This window comes from Passer montanus, unplaced genomic scaffold, assembly GCF_014805655.1.
Source record: "Passer montanus isolate IOZ18808 unplaced genomic scaffold, ASM1480565v1 scaffold25, whole genome shotgun sequence".
NCBI classification, from domain to species: Eukaryota; Metazoa; Chordata; class Aves; order Passeriformes; family Passeridae; genus Passer; species Passer montanus.
Genome location: NW_024367149.1, coordinates 9,435,383 through 9,453,591, shown reverse-complemented (window position 1 = coordinate 9,453,591; position 18,209 = coordinate 9,435,383). Strand labels below are relative to the sequence as shown.

Sequence of the window (18,209 nt, the reverse complement as noted above, 5' to 3'; positions counted from 1 at the left end):
ACAGAACAGCAAACACTATTTGTGGCTGGAGAATCAAATCAGAGTAAACTCACCACTGTGAAGAGTTCACCTGCTCCATTCCCACCTGTCAAGGCTCCTAAATGCACCCAGACCTTAAACACAAAGGGCAGCACCTTCACTTCCATGTGGAGGACATGGAGGACATGGATGAAGGGTGGCACTCCTGTCACCCAGCAATAGCACAAGGCACAGCATTCATGTCCCGAAAACTGTGTCAGGGCTCTCTCTGAAGTCCACCACGTGATCCTAATTAGTGATTTTAGTAAGGAACAACATATATTAGTGAAAATTTGCAGCATGAATCTTCCCATTTTCCCACCAAGGTCAGAGGTGCTGGAGGCATCCTGAAGCCAGCACAACTCCTGCAGGCTGCCATGGTGAAATTCCAACTGTCTCAAGCCTGGTAGGGTCAGGAACATTGAGTGCATGTGTAAACACAGCCTGGCTGATCTGCTCCACAGAGACACATCCTGCCCTTGGGTTTTTGAGTCTATACTGACAGGGCAGGCACCCTTCTCCTGGCTGGGACATGTTCTGAATGGCTGAGCTGCAATCAGCAGATGACAGAGATTTGTCTCTATTTTAATGGTTTTCTGGGCAAAATCCTCTCTAGATTTTAACTCAGCAAGACCTTTAAATACAACTGAGAGCAGAATTTGGCTCAAGGAGTGTTTCCCCATTCTATTCCCTACAGCTTTTCATTACCACCTTCTAAATCTGTAACGAAACCAGGAGTGTTTTTATGGTGCTCTGTATGAGAGCATTGCTAATAAGTAGCTCCATTAAAAATAGTAAACATAAATCATTTATTCATTTTATGCATTTCTAAGTCCACTTGAGAATATTTTTGGCTGAGCCAAGGCACAAGTAAGGGTGTTAATTATTATCTTACTAGAGCAATCAGTTAATAAGGCAGTTAGGAGAGATGTTTGTTAGGAGGTTCTGGGGTGCCCGGAGGCTACTGAAGTCATTGTCTGGGAAAGAACACGACCGCTGGAGCTCGCAGGAGTCTGGTGGCACCAACCCAAAGCCCTCGAGGCCTCTGTCTGCAAATTAGCTGAGAGGAGAAAGCAGACACCAGGTCTGAGCAGGGAGCTGTAAACAAGAGGTAGGAACTCCCGGCACAGCTCCCACAGAGCAGAGCAGTGGCTGGGGCCCCTGCGAGGAGGCTGGAGGGGCTCAGTCAATGGGGTGGGGATGGGCAGGGAATTGGGGTCAGTTTCCTTCTCCCCACAAACAGCAGCAGCCTTTTCTGGGCTCTGCAGTCTCCTCAGGCCAAGGAACAGGGCTCTGCACCACTTACAAAGCTGAGCACCTTGAAGCAGTTCTGCTCTCTCTGGCCTGTTCATCCCTTGTGAGGATGCAAACGCTTTCAGTCTCCTCCAGGAGAGAAGAGCTCCTTTATTCACTGTCCTGCCCACCAGAACTGGGTGGACATCCAGATCATCCAGTGGTACTGACCAAACCAATCGACTGACCATGGCCAGAGGGCCTTTGCTCCCACTGTGCTTCCTGAGAGGTTGATCCCACTAAACCCATTCTGGTAAGTGGTGCTTCAATCCAGAGGCCAAGGACAGAGTGAATTGTCAGATGAAATGCTAAAGGTTCAAGGAGAGGAGCACGTTGGAGCATCCTGCTCTTCTGCCTGATTTCTGCCTGTTCACTGCTCAGTAACTCCTGCTCTGCACTCACCACTGCAGCAGCGGGTGCCAGGAGCCAAACGTGTCCATGAGGGACTTGCAGGAGGGAGGTTATCCCAGTTTCCCGAAACCGAAGGAAAACCACAGCTGTCTGCCCTCAGTCTAGGGTGTGTCCAGGAACCTGTCCACAAGGGAAGTGTTTCTGGTTATGAATTACATGCTACAACATCCCCGTGACTCTGCTAGGGATGCACTCCGAGGTGCTCCGGGGGAAGCCTGAATTCTCCCTGTGGGATGGAAGAAATATTAGAGGAATTGCTGGGGAAGGGAGGGAAGAAGCCACTTTCTGATGTACTTCAAAGCCAAATAACCTGGCTCCTTCTGTCTGACATCCACAGGGGATGATCTTATGAAACTTCAAAACACTTAAACTGATTTGCAGCACAGAAATAATTTTAAAATGCTGCTCCTTTTACTTGTACTCCCTAATCCAGTTAGTCCTCAAAAATATGGCTGTAGGACAGAGATCATGTTTCACTTGCATGTGGGAAACCCTCTTTACTTGAGACAAAACAAGAAGTCCAAGAACATATCCCAGATCTATCCTCCAGTTTGGGATAGTACCTAAACAGAGGCCTGTTCCTTGTCAGTGAGGGAAATACTGTCAGTCCCATTTTGCAGATGGGAAACTGAGAAAAAACAGGTTGAATAGCTAATCCAAGGACACAGGAAAATCCATAATCTGAAAAGCTGAAATTGACCCAACATCTCCTAACTTCATCCAGTGGGATTGCCGTTGGGCAGATCCTTTTTTCTCTCAGGAGATTCAGTAAAGCTTCCAAAAAATCCAGCGTGAACAGCTCAGAACTCACACTGTCCCTGGGACCTCCCCCTCCAATGGGAGAACAGAGATGGAAAATAAATATTAGATACATTTAATTCATTATTTAATATTCCATCAAGGTTTTTGCTGGAATGGCTGGCTCAGGAGTACAACTTTGGCCAACCATTGCCCTGACAGAGCTCCAGCATCTCTGTGCCAGAGAAACCCCTCCTTCCCACAGACAGGGAGATATTTCAGAACTATTATTCTGTAGAGTTCAATTGACACGCCAGAAGACAACTTTGCTTTTAAAGAGATTAAGTTGATTCCTTCCCATAAATTCAGTAGCTACCCCAACTATGCCTCATTGAGAAAACTTACTCTGACAAGAGTCATGAATTATACCCAGGATAAAATGTTTCATTAAAATACAGATAAGGGAACTTAAGAAGCAAGAGGTTTGTATGGGCAAAACCAATTTTGCTGCAAAAGCAAATCCACAGCCATTTTTCAGGTCACTAGTTGAAGTCTGAGTGTTATAAATCCATCATCAATGTTTTCCTACAGCTATAGTAGCTGACACATCTGAATCCCTGGGAGCTAAAAGCATGCCAGGAGAAATGAGCACCATCAAAACACATCAGGAGGAGATGTACAGCGAGGGCTATAATGTACCTTACTGCTGACAGGACAATATTGGCTTCCCTTCCCCAAGAGTTCATCATCAACCACTGCCTGTCCATGAAGGAATTGATTTAAGGGTATCAATTAAAAATTAGCCCCAGTATCACTAGAGAGATGGGTCTAAGCATAATTAATGCAAAAAGCTTAACAGCATTCTTCTTGAAGTTCAGTTGAGTATCCCTGATGATGGTGCCTGTGCAGCATTCCCACTTCCAGGGGAGTGTAAATTATTCCCTCCTGCACTGATTCATTGAAGTAGTTGTAAAATCTTGATTATATCCATGTCAGATGAGTTCAGTTCAGAATAGAACTGCCCAGAAAATTATCCCTCCTTCCCCCACAAAACATTACTATTGCATTAAAAAAATATGTTAATAATTAAGCAAACAATTGTGGATAAAATCATATCCAAGTTTTTGTTTTTCTGGTGAAAAATGCATGTGAAAAAAGAGCTTCTTCCTCACAGTGTTCAAAGGTCATGTTTATGTCTAGATTCAAGTAAACAACAAATTTGTCAGTAACATTTTGATCAAGAGCACTATTTGACCTAGGTGATAATCCAAGTTAATTTACAAGCAAAATGGGGTCATAACTTCAGTCTGTGAAGGAAGAAAGTCCTAGGGATTGCAGTTGTGCCACCATTAAGTGTCAGGCACTTCTGCAAAAATCCAGTCAGGGACAAGAGCTTCAAATGGGTCTTGTCAGCCAAAACACCCTTAAATGGAGGCACCAAAGTTTTGAAACTGGGTTTGTCCCACACCCCCACACTGCTGCATGATTTTTGGCCCTTTCTGCCCTGTCCCAACATGCTGCCATCCACAGTGTGTGACTCAGGACAGCTTGGGGTCAGCTGTGGGGCACAGCAATGATCCATCAGGACAACTCCCTGCCTAAGCCACAGAAGTTCCCAGGAAAAAGCACAGCAAAGCTGGGGCTGAGGAGAATCACTCTGGAACTGGTATTTCAGGTATCTCTTACCTCTGTCCTGAAGAACCCCTTCTCCTTATTTTTTCCAGAATTCTGTGGTGCTGGCATGTAAATAATGAAGTCAGAGAAAGTTGTCTCAGTGACATCTGTAAAAAAGACTCACATTCAGTATTATTTTTATTTTAGTTTAGTTTAGTTTAGTTTTTTGATCTAGTCTCTAGTTTGGACAGTACTGTAGGAACTTGGTGCTTCAAAATCTAAATTTTGCAATATGCTTTTGGAAGCCTTTATATTTTAGAAGCCTGCATATAGTATATGCTATTATGAGAACATTCCACCATTCATATTTTAGGTATGCAATACTACCACAGTTTCAAAAATAAACATCTGAAGAAAATTCTGGGTTTTAAAAATAAGGCATTTGTAGCGTAATGTTGTTTGAAGAAATCTGGAATGGTATTAATCATTTCAGTTACTCATATTTTCAATACAAATGTACTGAGAGATGAATACGCATCTACTGGTCATGTTAACCTGCCTTCACCAAAAAATATTCCATGGGATACAATGAAATGCTACAAATATGAATCACTACCTACTAAATCTAAGCTAAGACCTTTAAAAATTGATATGGGTAATTTTTCAAAGTAACTTTTCCATCTTTTTTCAATAATTTTGCCTCTATTTTTAATGCTTGATTTATCTACGCATTTAGGAGTCTCTTTCTACAGCCATTCAAAATAATACTGAAACGTCAGTGCCTGGTTACTCAGTTCTTCATGACCTGGGAGCTCAAAGGCCTGTGCAGTGTCAGGGGCTCTCACAGCAGGGAGCAGGAGGGTGAATTTGCAGGGTTTTTCTCAGTGCTCTGGAACTAAACCAGGTGTCAGAGGGAAAGGACAAGGCATGGGGCTCAGTTCCTCACTTCCACAGACCTGGATCAGGAGCACCAGGAGGGAAGCAAAGGCATCTCCAGGCTTTCAATACCCCCCTTGGCTGCTGAAGAGCTGTGTTTTTTGGAGGAATAGGAAGCACCAATCTGCTTTGTAGCCACAGCTCCTAATTCTCGTGTTCCACCCAATGCCATTATTTGGAGATTGGCTTGTGCAATATTCTCTATTTATTACCGCTTTGGTTTTCCTTTTGTTGCAAGAATGGAGCTGACAGCTGAACACGTGTACCTACGTTATGAAATCCTGCTTAACGAGGAAGAGCTAATTAAGCTGTTACAGGGTTGGCCCATGCCCTGAACGCTGCCAGCAACGCCCCACGACTGCGCTGCCCTGGGAGGGACAGGGACGTGACGCGGCGCTCGGGGACTCGGCCACGGCAACGTGCCAGGAGAGACAAGTGCCTTTCCAGCCAGACATTGCCAGAGCCTTCCTGCCATGGCCAGAGCCACCACCAGCACTCCTCTCTTCCCAAAAGCAGCATGCACACAATAGGGAATGCAGAAACTTCTCACACGGCTTTTTTAACAAAGCGACCCTGAGGGCGCAGCGTCAGAACTTCTGTGTGAGACTGCTCAAATCCAGCTGCTCACAGCCAAACCTTTCCTTGGAATTCATGGCCACAAAGTTCATGGTTTGGTACCCCAAGCCAGTCTCCTCCACAGCCTGGCTGGATGACCACAGCCAGCAGCACTTTTGCACATTCCCAGCACTTCCCAGGAAGGTGTCTCAGCTGAAGGACCCAGAACCCTCCATGTTGTTCCAAGAGGATTACATTATTCCTGATGCAGTAGGAATAAAAAACATACTGTATTGTAAAATGAACACAGGGTAGCCTTTTTGCACAACAAAAGCCTCCAGCCACAACACCAGCAAGAATTAAAACCACACTTCCAAGATGTCCAGTATATATTTTATCATTATTCTGCAGACATATGTTTTGTGTGACTTGGTTCATTTATTTCCTTTTTGTTTTCAAAAGCTAACACATGGCCCCGAACAAAAATTACACTTAATTTTTTATTTGTTCAACTCAGTTAAAATCACAGCACTTGCTTTGTAGAGTTTTACATAACAATGTGATGCTTTGTATGACTTTTATGTAATTTAATTTCAGTAAACTAGCCTGAAATAATTTAGACAGTCTACAGAGAGTTTGTGTATTCAGTGTTAGGGACTTGCATTTTACACATTTATTCATGTCAGACTTAAAATTTGATTTGAGTGTGGGAGTTAGCAGCTTCCCTGTCCCTACACAGAGATAAAATCCACAACAGGTGACAGAATAAATTCTTCCATCCTATCCAGGACTACAAGGGAGGGCTGCTAAACTCTGGTGCTCATCCATTCAAATGGAGGACCACTGGGGAAAAAAAAAAGGTCTCAGGAAAACCATTTTACAAGTTAAAAGGGCTGGGAAGTGTCTCGTGGAAGGCTGGGATTGCCTGATAATGATGGTTGCCTGATGGACAGACTGGATGAAGGAGATAGTTGACAAACGAGATGATGACAGTCCCTCACTGAGCTGTCTGGACAAAGAACAACAAAATGTCAGCAGGAATAAGACAGACTGCATAAATCAGGGGAGAAGGCATGAGCTGGAGCAAACCTGGACATCTTGAAGCTGCTGACCAAGACACACAATACACTGTGCAGCAGTCAGGAAATCGATGCAGGTTTTCTCAGATATTGTTTTAATAGTTAAGTGTTGTTAATAGTTTTGGACAGACCCAAAGGGTCCCTTTGGAAGAGCTGAACAAGACTGGACTTCTGGAAGTGTGGCTGAACAGGGGGAAATGAAGAGATTAACACATTCTGAGGGTGAGATCCTGGCTTTGTGGAAGGGGAGCAGTGTGGCTGGTGCTCCTGAAAGCCAGAGAAAATATTAGTGTGAGCACATAGCGAGGGGAATGGCCTTGAGCAGGGGGGACAAACACATTGGTCAAGTTGGGGTTGCACTAAGGGAGCTTTTCCTGGCTCTGCCGTAGCAGGGGATCAGAAATGAGACAGAAGCGACTCACAAAGAATGCAAACATTCAGCACAGCACCCAAGGTGTCAGCAGGAGAACCCCAGTGTGGGTCTGGCTGCAGCAGGTGCCCACACGGCATGAAGCACTCAGTGTCAGATCACACAGCAGCTGATTCTTTCTGAAATTGCTTCCCCAGAACTGTTTCTTCTGAGGAAGCCCCTGGAAATCAAACGAGCCGTCAGACTCGTACCACTCGAGTCTGCAGTTCTTGTCCTTCGTCTGCTTTCCTTCCTCTTTTTGTGCGTCTTCTGCTTTCGAAGGGACGGCGTGTGGAGAGCGCGGCTCTGACATCAGAGCTGGAGGCGGCTGCGACACTGAGAAGGCTGCGGGCAGAGGAGGAGGAGGAGGAGGAAGGAGGGCAGCACAGGGGAGGAAGGAGGGCTGGAGGGGAGGAGGAAGGAGAACAGTAGGCGAGGAAGGAGGGCAGCAGAGGAGGAGAAAGGGCAGCAGGGGAGGAGGAAGGAGGGAAGCAGAGGAGGAGGAAGGAGGGCAGCAAGGGAGGATGAAGGGCCGCAGGGGAGGAGGAAGAGCAGCAGAGGAGGAGGAAGGGCAGCAGGGGAGGAGGAAGGAGGGCAGCAGAGGAGGAGGAAGGAGAACAGTAGGGGAGGAAGGAGGGCAGCAGAGGAGGAAGGATGGCAGCAGGGGAGGAGGAAGGGCAGCAGAGGAGGAGAAAGGGCGGCAGAGGAGGAAGGAGGGCAGTAGAGGAGGAGAAAGGAGGGCAGCAGAGGAGGAAGGCCAGCAGAGGAGGAGGAAGGAGGGCCCAGCAGGCGTGAGCAGCTGCCCCGTGCCCAGCCCCAGCAGGGACCCGCTCTGCTCCCCGTCCCAGCAGCTCCCACCAAGGCTGGGCTCCCTCCTCTCCCTTCAGCTGCAGCCACGCCGCAGTTCCAAAGGCTCCAAATGCTCCGCACGCCTGTTTTAAATTACAGATAATTCATTTTGATACGCCTTTTCCTTGCATCCCTAGACAAAATCAAAGGCAGGTTTCCCTGGGAGATACACATCAAGCTCTGCCTGCAGCTCCGGAGTGTTGCAACACAGCTCGTAGCAACCAAGGGAGAAATCGGTTCTCCTTTCCACGGAAAGGGGTTGAAAAACAAAATAATTTCATTGTACAATAGGAAACCCAGCTTTAGAAGATTGGTGAAGGCGACTTCCTCTGTATTTTTGAGGCCTGACCAACATCAGGACCACAACTCCAACACAGTCAAGATTAAGCCCGTTGTCTACAGAGATCATTATTACACTTAGATTCCTATTAAGGTTTCATGGTCTGAAGAGGAGGGGGTTGGGAGGAAAGTAATGAAGTTACAGGCCTTTATTGTACAAAGGCAACTGGAGACTTTTTTTAGGATGCTATCTATCAGCCTGTCTGGCAAATGTCTGCCTAGTAATAATGTATCCGTCTGCTGAAACAAGCCTAAATAATGCATCATTATATCAATAATTAATAGGCACATGGGTCAACAAGTTCAAGATTGTTACAGGCAAAGGAGATGTGAAGGAAATGGCTCATTCCAGGCCCTGCCAGGCCCGACGTGGCAAGCACAGCTTTGCAGAAAAGCGATGGAGTGTTGGCAGGGGAATGCCAGAGCAGCACGTGCAGGGCACGTGGCTCGTGTCTGCTCAGGAACCCACCCAAAACAGGAACCCACCAGGATGGAACTTCCCACAGAACAGAGGAGGAGAGGCAGGGAGAGTATCCCATACTCTTGATTTGGGAACACAACTTCTCTAACCACATGGAACAGCCCAGAGGAAATGTGAGCCCAGTAGATATTGCTGGTTTGAGCACCAGCTGATGATAGCAACAGCTGAGGTCACCTACTGACCAAAAAAATCTGTGCCTGAAGTAACCTGAGGTATTTTAAAATAGAAAGAGAAAAGAATCAAAGTTACCATGTGAAAATGAAATCAAGATCAGAGGGGATGTCAAATTAGAAATACAGCAAATAAATTATTATATAAATTTTTATATTAATAATGACATATTTTTTTCCTAAGAGGAGTGCTGAAAATCAGCGTATTTTGGTAATTGTAATTCCTCACTCTCAAACCAGGAGGATGGGCTTCCATCTGATACAGAAGTGTCCTGGCATTGTTTGGGATCCAGGGACAGAAATGCAAAATTGAGGTTGCTATTTGTAAAACAAACAAAGAAAGGAGGCAAACCACAACTGTGAAAACTTCATCCTCTACAGGTTTGGTCAAGTATCCACGTGTTCCACGTTCAAGCTGATCTATGCACACACTCCCTGCACACAACAGGACCCCTGAACAATGCAAATATTATTAAAAATATCAGATTAGATGTGAATGCAGTATCTTGGAGAAGTAATTATATAGTGCCTGTGTTAAATTTGTCTTAATAGTAGTAATTTAAACACTTGGGGGTAAGAATTAAGATTTTGGCTAGGTTGGGTTATATGGTGGTCATTTGGTTTCTGGGTTTTTTTGGTTTGGTTTCTTGTTGGGCTTTTTGTTTGGGTTTTTTTTTTTTTAACACATCTTCTATAAGAAAACACAGCAAACATCACAGTTCCATTTTCAGAAAACCACAGCCTACTTACAACTAAGTCAGTACGGAGGGAAACTGAAAGTAGAAAAGAGAGTAACAAGTTGCAAAGGCAGTTCTAGTAACAAGTCATTTTAAAAAGCAGATGACCAAAATAGAAAAATCCCAAATTAATAGTTACAGTAAACTGTGCTTTTAAAGTTGTCTGATAAGTTAGTTACTGAAGATTCTGTCAGAGGGATTTTCTTCAGAGTGAAGTCCTAGAGTTTATGGAGGCTGATTTGTCCTCTGGCCTATTTCTAACCAGCAAACATTGATCCTGCTCACTCAAGGAATTCCACCAAGCTCAGAGGAGTGACACCAGCAACAAGTGAGGACAATACACGATCCGTTTCTGAATTAAGATGAATCAATAACAGAAATCTGGGCAGTCCCAGCTCATTCAGTCAAGGCTCCCAAGAATGCATTATGAAGCTTTCTTATTTTCTTCTTACAGAGCCCTTGGCTTTGGGGTTCAAGTGTGCAAAAGCACCAGGAGACTTGTGCATCACTTCATACTCCAGAGACCCAAGAACTTGGAAGTATATTCTAAAGAAATGTATTTCTAAATGCTGAAGCTGTTTTTTCCCTCCAACTTTTTCCTAGAAAAAACGGTGTTGCTTTCTTGGGAGTTCCTGACCCACTGAGGAATGCACCAGTGGAGGTGGCTGTGTGGGGCTGTACTCAGTCAGCACACTCCCTCTGGGTGATGAAAATCTGCATTTAACCATACAGCTGTAAACTTTGACAGTAAATTCCAATGCCATTTAATGTCCCTGCCTCAGGACAGAGGCTCACATTCCCTAAGGAGGATGGGCCCTAGGAATTGGAATGGGCTCTGCAATGCTGGGCGGTAACTCAGGAGCAGGAACACAACACCCTGCTCCCAGTAAGGGCCATGTGTCCATCCTCATCACCTCCCACCTTCCATGGAAGGAAAACCAGCTGCTTCTGGGCCCCATCTATACATCTGAAATCCTATGGACATGGCTAAAGAGTGGAATGTACCTCTGAGGGCATCTGCAAATGATTCCGAGATGCAAGACACTGAATAGGGAAAGGAAGTATGGCACCAAGACATAGATGGAGGGACATTTTCCTAATTAAAGACAGTATAGTTCTACAGAAAAGATCAGATGAGAGAACTCATGACAAGATGAGGTGTAAAACATCATTTTATAAAGAGCCTTAGGGATGTAGATACCCAGTTCATTCCTAGCGGCTCATTCCCTTCTCCTTTGAACATTTGTGTGGAATCATTTTAGGTTCCCTACTTCTCTTCTCAGGATAAAACAATATAGACCATTTTTTCAATGTATAGAATTGAATTTTCAAGATTCATTTCTGGAGTAAGAGCAACCACTTCACATTTCAAAAGTAATTTATCATAAAGACACCTTTCCCTCACCTTAGTTGTCCCGAAATCAAAAGGCACCTTCTATCAATACACATAGTCCTCACCATCTTCTGACTCTTGAATTGTTGTTTCACTGACCTTTCTTTACACCAGCTTCATTTTTACTGTGTAAAGTTTCTCTGTTCTATTATGCAAAACATTTTTCATCCATTTAGACAAAAGCTCTGAACTTCAAGAGATCCTACATTCCCATAGCAGAAGTTTGGTAGTCAGCAAACTGACATGGCTCATTTTATATGTCCAGTTACTTGATCCCAACTCCTTTCTCACCCACATGATAGGAAGGATTATTCTTCTATTCATGCCTCAGTCTTTTAATGGATTTAGGGCACAGCTCTTAAAAATGTATAAGAGAGACAGGCATCGCCTGATTTTGCTATGGATATTTTATGAGCAAGTCTGGGTGCATGCTGTGTGCTTGAAACAAAAGACTGCACAGTGTGCTACCAGGGCAGGAGCTGTGTCATTATGTCTTGCATTCAAGGCTTCTGGGAATCTTGGGCAAGAAAAACAACAAAACAAAGGCAAGGGAGAGACACCAGGATCGAGTAAATGGGTCAAGACAGCACCGATACAATTTGTTGTTATAAGACCTGTAATTCAGTCATTTGTCAGCGATTTAGGAAGCAGCAGCCTGGCCCCTCCTTTTTTTTATTGGCTGTTATTTGGGGCTTGCATTTGTTAGTTAATTGACCTAAACTATTACCTTGAAAAGACAATACTGGTTCCTACGTGCTTCTTACTTCTGCACCTGCAGTAGCCACTGTGAGATGTTTTGGTACCAAGAACCACTTCAGCCATTATTTATCACTGCAGTGATTAATTGACATCTGGAGCATAAACTTCCACTGCTACTGATTAAAGGTGCTGGCTGACACTTTTCAGAGCATTCAACCACCAAAGAAGACACCAATGATGTTCAGGCACTTGAATCTTTCAGATGTGTTTTCAAAGAATGCTCTTGTGATGATCTACTCCTTGAGAAAGATGGACACGGGATTGTAACAGGGATACAGCTCACAATCCACTGCCCACCAGCCTTTCCAAATCTACTTCTCTTACCACCACTGCAAATACAAAAATGCTATTTGTATTTTCTTTATTCTCTTTGTATCATTTTCACTATTAGGTAACTATAGACAGGCACACTCATGTGGTTCTTTACAACTGCAGAGTGGAGGAAACTGCCCAGCTCAGTACCAGTAACAAATACCCAAACTCTAACTGCAAGCACATGCATATAAGGGCACCTTCAGCTAAAAATGTGGGTGTTTTTCTTGCAATCTTACTCAGAAATGAACTTTTAAAGGATCAGCTTTGCCAGAAATATTAGCTTCAATCTTCAGTTTCATTGCAGCTTCATCACCAGGGAGGGCACGAAGGAATTTTTATGCGTTGCTTTTACACGTCACTGTTTTTCCTGTTGGGAAATTTGTCTCCTAACAATATATTCCATGCATCCACAGCAACACCATAATAATACTTAGAACATACACTGTATTTTGTAAATATTACCTTATTATACTAAATGCAACAACTTCAGTTTTACTATTTATGGGAATGCTCTTTCTCAAGATGCTTCGTAGTAGAGAAATGTAAATACCATTGAAGTGGTAGTTTCTATAGAGACTTATTTTTCCACTGAATTGTAGAATAAACAGCCCAATTTTCTACAAATCTGGAGCATCTTTCTAAAGTGGCAGATAATGATACTTTACCACTCTGTAGCCATTTATGTCTTTGAAGCTTGCTGTAAATATGAACCACTTATGCCTTTGGGAGTATCCTAGGTAGTATCATTAACCTCACTAAGAAAGGGAGGTAGAAGAGCAGGTAAAAGACTTTACACAGAGTGGGGTGGCACTGCTCAGCAGCTTGATGTGCATCACACTTTTATTGCTGGCTCTGTGACAATCCATCTTATCCCAGCCTCAGAAAGCACCAGCTTCACCCCCAGCAAGAGCAGGTCTGTCTCAGCAGTAGCTCTGGAGTGAGGGTTAAACACAACCCCAAAACAGGCAGTAGGATTTTTTGGAAGCTCAGTCAGTTTTGCCCAGTGGATGTGTGAGGAGTTAGCAAGTTCATCTCAGGTTTGGCAGTGCTGTTCCATGCAACAGCCCCGGTCTGGGGCTGGTTTGTCTACAAAACTTCCAACTTGCAAGACAACAAATACAGGGAATCCATTTTTCCTGGTATCAACACAGCCTGAAGAAACTTCCATGAGAGCAACCGTGAGGAATTTCTGGCCTCCCTCAGCCCCTTAGGGAATGCTGTGCCCATCATGAAAGTAGAAGAAAGAAGCTGCAACTCTCCTGGGCTGAAAACCATTCCTGATTTTTTTGTTGCCCTTTTTTCCAGGGAACAAACCCAGCAACGCTTAAAATACAGTGAGAGTGCAAAGCCCCACTTGCCCGCGTGTGTCTCCTGACCCCTTCCCTCTGCACTGGGGCTGTTCCTGCTCCCTAGGCTGCTGTGGAAAGGTGCCTGGGCACCACCATCACCCCCCGAGGTGTTTAGGTGCCAGATCTGGCCGTGGCTGATTGTGCTGCACATCCCCGTCCCCGCAGATGCCGCGCGTTCGTGCTGAGCTCGGCGTGGGAGTCGTCCCTCCTCCACACACCAGATGGTTCTGCGTTTGTTTTTAGTGCTCACCTATCTTCTCCTCGACTCCTGAGAGTCATGTGAATCTGGGAAGGGAAAAAAGAAAAGACTTCCCCAGCAGCTAACAGAAAAATATAATTATCAAGAAGTTTCCTTCTCACGTGTTATCTCAAAACACAGAGAATGTATTCAAGAAGCATTCAGAACTTTCTGAGAAAGGAGGGAAACCAGGAGAGGGGCAGATGTGGAAAGCTGCTCATTATCCAGTGTGGATGGACAGCTCAGACAGTGCTCCCTCTGCTCCAGGGACAAACGAGACACCCTTCAGACCAGTCTAGATTGGATTAGACTTTCCAGCAATCAGTGCTGGACTAGATTGTCCACCTTGGCTGCCTTCCAGCTCCACTGCATAATGAAGGGCAGGTATTTTCCATTTCAACCTTGTCCTTCCTAAACCAGTAGCATTCAAAAAATGGTGAGCTGCCTAATTTAGCAATGACAATCCATCTGATTTCACTTTTTCACTTTTAGGAATGAATATGATTTGATTTTATCTAAACCAAATAGGTCATACCTCTGCACTACCTGTGCAGTAAATGAACCTGTAAATATATAAATAAATAGAAACTAGTGCAAATGAGGCATTTTATGTGTGACATTACTTCTCTGGACTTTTTCAGTCCAGTACAGTCCTACTAACTGTTGTGATTTTTTCTGCAAGTTGAATAAGATCCAGTTCCTGGGGGTATATAATTATGTCTAAACATTTTTTCTCCAACTTGATTGCATGAAGAAGCCTTAAAGTGCAACCAACCCATCTGCATTCTCAAGACTTAAAAACAGGAAAGCAAACGAGGAAATCTCCAAATGAATTTGTAAAAAAGCATCTGAGGAATACCTTGTAAAAGCCCGTCTCAGGTCTTTGGATTCCTGACACAGACAAGTGTGGCAATGCTGACATGCTAAGATAGAAGTTAGGTCATTTTAGCCTTGGATCCTGTCAGGATTGGTGTTCTTTCCCTAGGAACCCTCACTTAGCATGACAAGCAGGCCAAAACATGACGAGGTCAAAATTGCACCTTTTATAATCACACTGTAGTGAGGGAAAGCAACAGGAGGCAGCAACTCAGCTCACAGCAAAGGACACAACGACAAAGTATAAAACCTAAAAATAGGAAGCTCTACAATGAAAACCCCCTCAGCCAACCATGCAAAGAGAGCCACTCTTCCCTGAGCCTTCCTTTCCTTCTGCAGATCTCTCCCACCTCATGCTTGGGCTTCTCAGCTTTCCAGACAGAGCAGTCACAGGGCACACAGAGGGGTGACGTGTGCCAGGCACCAGAACTGGCTCCTGCAGGGAACTGAAAGGGTGTTCAGCACTCCCAGAGGGGATGGCGCTGCTAAAACCACTGCCGGGGCTGCAGGGATTTGGCCAGAAGTGCAGCATCTCTTCCAACCAGGGAGAATAGTTTTGGAAAGACAAGGGTCACCTCAAATCATCAGGCTGGGTATCCTCTTGGAAAAAAACCCAAGTTTTAGGTTTTTTTCCATCACTGTATTATCCCTCATTTTCTTCCTATGGTTAGGGCTTGATGAACATACATTTTCCTTTCCCCTCTGCCAATGTCTGGTGCTCTCACATCCTGTCCCACTTCATCCATATCCTCCCATACTGCAGAACCCACTTCTCCCCAAAAGTGGTTTCGTTTCCTCCCCCACTTCTCCCACCACCAGGAGCCCTCTTTCCTCCTATTCCCAGCGGAGAGTGCTTTGCTCCCCAGCTGATTTGAATTCCTCCCTCCCTCTGTGGGCGAAGAATCATTCAGAGCAGTGGCATTTCAAACTCTGCAGAGAAGGTAGGTAGACTCAATCCCGAGTGGGAGTGCATATCAAGTGCAGTGCTAGTGGGTGCATCCAACCCCAAGACCAGAAGTTTCCAAACTTTCCTGCTGTATAAGCAGTGCCTAAGGGCTGGATGCTTCCTCCTGGACATTTGTGCTGATGGCAACTAGCACAGCCAAAACCAGTGCCAGGCTATATATATAAATACATCATATTTAATAAGTAATCTTTGTATTGTATATCATTATTATACCATATAATTACACGCTACCATTACCACAGATCACAGAAGATTCAGAAAGAAGCTAGAAACATTATCTAGAAGAAAAGTCTGTAAAAAGTGAGGAAAATGTTTCCATTCCATTTTAACTTCTTATCATGAAATGTTTCTCCTTCATCAACAGTGCCCTTTCTATGAAGAACCACTGAATGTAACATTTTTAAACTCACGGCTTATCAACTTTCAGCCTTTTCTGCTGAAAGTGGAGTTTAATTCTTGCTTTATCCCTGCAGAGGTGGCCTGGGCTCCTGCATCACCAACAGAGCCTCTTCTAGTTCCAGGGTGATTGGAACCAGCAGCCACAGTCTCACCACAGCCCATGTCTCGGTGACATTTTCATTCTGAGTCACCATTTGATTCAAGGCAAGAAATAAAATTGCCACTGATGGAAGTTCTGCATAATTCTTTATCACCTGAGCACATGAAACAGAAGAGCTACAGAATGAATTAGTCCAGAACTTGGTGTGCTTAACAAATGTTGTTTAATGACTCTGCTCAGAACACCTACATGTTTTGTTCCTGATACTTGTACAGCTCTTACATGTGACAAAGACACTAATTTTTTAACAGAGGAGGGAGGAGAGAGAAGAATTTATGGACTCTTTTTTTACTGAGTATAATAATAGTAATATGGGGCTCCATACCATCTATGTCTCAGTGACTTCTTTTAAACATGTTCAGCCTATAATTGAAGGATAATTTTTCTTATTGCCAACTCCATCAGCTCACACTGACATCAGAAAACCCAACAGTGTTCTGGCTTACGTTTCATCACCAGTAAAGAATTTTGAAAACTGAATTTTCCTCTGTGTGCATGAGGATAATCCTTAAAATTATGGCTTTGGTTGTACCCAGCAAAGAGGCTGCAGCACATACGTGCCCCACCAGTCCCTGTATGCACTGGTGTGTCCTGGACATAAATCACAGAATCCCAGAACTGTTTGGAGGGGAAGGGAACTCAAAGTTCATCCAGTTCCATCCCTTGCCATGGGCAGGGACACCTTCCACTATCCCAGGCTGCTCCAAGCCCTGTCCAGCCTGGCCTTGGACACTTTCAGGGATGGGGCAGCCACAGCTCCTCTGGGCTGCAAAAGAACCTTTTCAAACAGAGGGTGACTTTTCAGGAAAGTTACCTCTTAGATTGAAAAATCTACTTAAAACCAATAAAACTTCTGTTTTCCTTTGGTCATGCCTTTTCTGTGTCTGATCCTGCCACGGTTCAGATTCCCGTGGTGTAATTAAAGAGACCACAAGTGACAGAAAACACAAAATATGTGCAAGTGTTACACATAAAGTATCGAGGACAAAGGTTCTTTTAAAAGCTCATTTCTGAGTGAACTGACGTTGCAGTTTTTCTCACTTGGATTTCAGACAGAGGCTAGCAAAATTTACAGTAACAAACCCTTTAATTCTCACTCCATTCAGAGAATGACTCAGCACTGCAAGGAAAAGCAACCTAAATGTTGTGAAGTTTTGACAAACCAGCCGAGGAATGAGCAAGCAGGAGTCCAACGTGGAAGCAGTCACAGAGGTTGCACCTGAGGAAAACTTTGCTGATTACACTTTGGAGGTGGTTTGTTTCAGGGCAGCCTCACTGCAAAGTGAAATCCCATGTGTGCATTGAATCCAGTGCCAAAGAATTCCCTCCTGAGTATAAAACCGGTCAAAGAATTACAGGAAGCCCTTCCTTGCAGAGGAAGCCAGTTCCAAGTCCCCAAATGCATACCAAAAAAATAACTTTCCTTCCACATTTCTCAATCTCAGGCACCTCTTTCTGCCTCCAGGGCGTCTCCACCACTATTTTCAGAGCTCTCATCTTTCCTCCATAGCCACAAGACAGCTGGTCCTGAGGAACTCACCAGCCCAGCCTCCACTTGTCTCCAGCCTGGGATGACTTGGACTGCTCCCAGATCCATTTCTTGAGAGCAACCCTTCGATAACCTGCTCACTGAGATAACCCCAGGGTCCCTTCCTGCATCTCCTGACTGACCTGTCCATTTGTCCAGCTTCTGGAGGAGACACCGTGAGACCAGGAATGGAGGGGTCAGATGAGGGGCACCAGAGATAAGGAAGATGGCAGGATCTGGGGGAGGGCAGGGGGAAAGGGAAGAGGTTACACAGGACCAGAGGCTGGAGCTGATCACTGTAGAAGGTGCTCTGGGGTAAACTTGCAGTGTGGGCTGCAAACCTCCGGCAGCACAGCTGGGAAATCTCAGTGTGAATCCCTTCAGTTTCTACACTTCACACACAGAAAAGAGCATAAATATTTTTCTTCCTCTGGCTAATTCTTATGCAAATAGAGAGAAGTTACAAGTTATAAGAAGCTGCTGCTCCCCCGTCCAGTTTCACATCAAGTCTTTGCTTCACAGACACCAAAACATGAACACATCATGTCTGGGAAGAAACGCTTCGTTCCAGATCCAGGCTGGATCACAGACAAAAG

The 18,209-nt window shown here is 44.6% G+C and overlaps 1 long non-coding RNA gene across 1 annotated transcript in view; it reads right to left on the bottom strand.

Moving 5' to 3' along the window:
• Window positions 1-4,144: 4,144 nt before the first annotated feature.
• Window positions 4,145-18,209, bottom strand: part of LOC120503128 — a 62,643-nt gene continuing 48,578 nt past the window's right edge. The window contains exon 3 of the long non-coding RNA XR_005627664.1: window positions 4,145-4,241. This is a non-coding gene — a long non-coding RNA (uncharacterized LOC120503128). The remainder of the gene's footprint in view (window positions 4,242-18,209) is intronic.